This window comes from Microtus ochrogaster, linkage group LG1, assembly GCF_000317375.1.
Source record: "Microtus ochrogaster isolate Prairie Vole_2 linkage group LG1, MicOch1.0, whole genome shotgun sequence".
NCBI classification, from domain to species: domain Eukaryota; kingdom Metazoa; phylum Chordata; class Mammalia; order Rodentia; family Cricetidae; genus Microtus; species Microtus ochrogaster.
In genome coordinates this window covers 22,254,280-22,257,494 of record NC_022027.1, presented here as the reverse complement: position 1 = coordinate 22,257,494, position 3,215 = coordinate 22,254,280, and the positions used below count along the sequence as shown (strand labels likewise).

The 3,215-nt window shown below is 46.1% G+C and overlaps 1 protein-coding gene across 1 annotated transcript in view; it reads left to right on the top strand.

Annotated features, from left to right (window-relative positions):
- The window catches only part of Smim14 (small integral membrane protein 14), a 48,004-nt gene that overhangs the window by 26,785 nt on the left and 18,004 nt on the right, over positions 1 to 3,215 (top strand). The window lies entirely within an intron of this gene.

The window sequence follows — 3,215 nt, the reverse complement described above, 5'->3', positions numbered from 1 at the left end:
ACACAAACAGAATATTGTATACATAATAAATAAATGTTTAAAAAAAAAGGTAGATGAGAATAGATAGACAGTGAGTCCCTTTCAACTGAAGTATGTCTTCATTGTATCACATATAGTGTTAGTTACTGTATAAATGGAAAGAGGCCAGACCAAAGCTCAGTCTAGACATAACAGCCTGTTAAGCTGTTGAGAGTATTCTTTAGAAAAAAGAAGGCTGAACTGGGCGCTGGTGGTGCTTGCCTTTAATCCCAGCACATGGGAGGCAGAGTCAGGCAGATCTGACGCTGTAGTTCATAAACCAGCCTGATCTACAAAGTGAGTTTCCATCAGCCAGGGCTGATCTGTGTACAGAGAAACCCTTATTCTTTTAAATTATTTAGGTCTGTATTTCAGCTGTGTATGTGAGTGAGAGCACACGTGTGTGGAGGCTGGAGTTTGATGTTTCTTCATTCTCTTCATCTTTTTTAAAGATTAAAAACTATTTTCAAACATAAGATTGAGAGTTGTGTGTGTGTGCCGCATGTCTTTAATCCCAGCACTCTTGAGGCAGAGGCAGGCAGACCTCTGTGAGTTCAAGGCCAGCCTGATATATAGAGCAAGTTCCAGGACACTCAAGGCTTCACAGAGAAAGAGAAAGAGAGACCCCCATCAACACGCTTCCCCCCCCCAATGACAAAATATAAATCTTTGCTGAAGATGGGGGTCCACTGTAGACCGTAAACTTGCTTCACAAGTTCCCTCCTGCATGCGCAGGTACACACATACTACAGTGTGAACTCAGAGGACAGCCTGGAGAAGTTGGTTTTCTCCCTACACCGTGTGGCTCCACGGATTGAACTCAGGTTGTCAGGCTCGGCAACAGCCACTTTTACTCACTACACTCTTTTTTGCCATCACAAGCCTCTGGGAACTCTAACAACCCTGTAGCCATCACCATACAGACCAGAAGGAGAGTACTCCTTGCTGGTCATGCAGTGTCCTTAACTCTTACCAGGTTAGTACAGATGTGGTCCTTTACCCGCATGAGGGGTGATGCCAGGATTGACATTCTCCTTGCCATAAGAGACTTGTCTAGATTTTTCTTGCCTTCTTTTGATCTTTATCATTAGTGGAGTGGGCTGAGCTGGTAAGGGAGACAGGATGGCAGACCCAGCAGCAGATGAGATGTTATAGGGGGAGACCGAAGGAGTGGCAGCGATGAGACGCAGCTCAAGTGGTCCGAAGACGAGCTGGGCAGAGACAATGGGGAGCAGAGGTATCTGAGGCAGGAAGAGAGAGAATGGAGAGTCAGAAGAGGGCAAAGAGCTGAGCTGAGGAAAGAGCACTGAGAAGAGCTGAGGAGGAGGAATGCCTGCCCGAAAGCCCCAATACCAGACACTGTGAGGTCTCGGGTCCAGCACCCAGCGTTTGATAGCTGTCACACTTGAGGCACTGCCCGCTGCCTCTTGCTGCTTCGCCATCTCAGCCCATTGCTGCCAGAATCCTACAGTACCTGCCAAGCACCACCAGGTTAAAGCCCAGAGCAGAGGCTGCAACCTAAGTGGCTGCAGCAGAGGTCTAGTATCAGAAGCCAGAAGGCCTTGGGTCTTGGTATTCTGAGCTGCTGGTTTGGCCAGGCCAGCCTCTAGAACTGCAGTATCAGGAGCCCCCATAACAAGACAAGAAGGGCTTCTCCCTTGCCCCCCCCCCACAAGCTCCTGTCCAGGGAGAGTACAAGACTCACAACTGATAAGTAACAGTAGGAAATGACTCAATTGCCAAAGTAGGCTGCTAAGCACTCAGAAGAAACAGTATGCCCTGAGCAGCCTCACACTCCTGCTGGGCATCTTTAGGAGGTGTTTCTTTTTCTAGGTAAGTTATAGCCAGCATGCTGTAAGGTCTGCTGAGAGGACAGTTGCCATCTCAGACCTAGTGTCTGGGATGCTCTTTGCTTGCCCCATAAATCGGATTTAACTAGCTTTTTCACACAAGAACAGATGACCTGAACTCACAGAAATCCTCCTGTCTCAACCTCTAGTGGTTAGATAGGGTATAATTATGGACTATTTACTTTTTTTTATGGTAGGATCTTTCTGTGTAGTCCTAGCTGTCCTGAAATTCACTTTATAAAGCCGGCTGGCCTCAAACTCAGAGATCCACCTGCCTCTGCCATCCAAGTGCTGGAATTAAGGGCATGTGCCATCATGCCTGGCATCAGCTATCCACTGTTCCAATGTCTAAATGATGCTGTTGAAGATTATTAAGACCAGCCTCAACAGGGTAGGAGCATGAGGTCATTCACTTTTATACCCTAGTACAAAAGGGGCATAAGAAAGCAGAAGACTGCTTTAACTGACACAAAGGATAACCAGAACAGTTACTTGCTTCAGTACTTGAGACATGAAGCCATCATTTCCTGAGTAAAGTATGACATCTTGGGCAGGATATGCAGTGAATACACCCTAGACCAACTATTCTATAGGCAGCCACTCCCTATGTCAAACCTCCCATTTTAAGTGAAGGAGCACAGGAGTATATTTGAATTCTCTAACCTTTGCTCAGGGTGTAGTGGATCCATCTTATGTCCAAAACACCAAGTAACCAGGTCAGGGTGTGTAGCTACACCTGTTTTCAACAACTTTGAAAGAGCAAAAACAAGCTCATAGTCTGACTTCCAGTCAAGGTGGAACAGGCTCACATTTGTTTAGAGGTGTCAAGGACTTTCCCAAAGTCTTGAAACACTAGAAAGTTGCCTAGCCTGACTTTAAGACAATGCCTGTCATTCTGCAGAGCCCATACTTAGCCAGTGGAGCAGTGGTTCTGGTGGTTGCTACACAAATAGTTGCACTCTTGGTGTTGTGGGCTCCTCGTAAACTGTGTGAAGATATGATTGGTGTAATAAAAAGCTGATCGGCTAATAGCTAGGCAGGAGGTATAGGTGGGATTTCCAGGGAGAGAGAAAGAAACATAGTAGAACGCAGATTAATACAAATGGGTTAATTTAAGTTATAAGAGCTAGTTAGGAACAAGCCTAAGCTATAGACCGATGTTTCATAATTAATAAGTCTCCGTGTTATTATTTGGGAGCTGCCTGGTGGGATAGAAAAAGACTCATTGCACTGGCTGGCGGCAGATGTGGTGGTACTGAATATCTAAGAGAGTGTCAGTCATGAGACTGAATTGAAAAGTTGCATTTCAGCCGGGCGGTGGTGGCGCACGCCTTTAATCCCAGCACT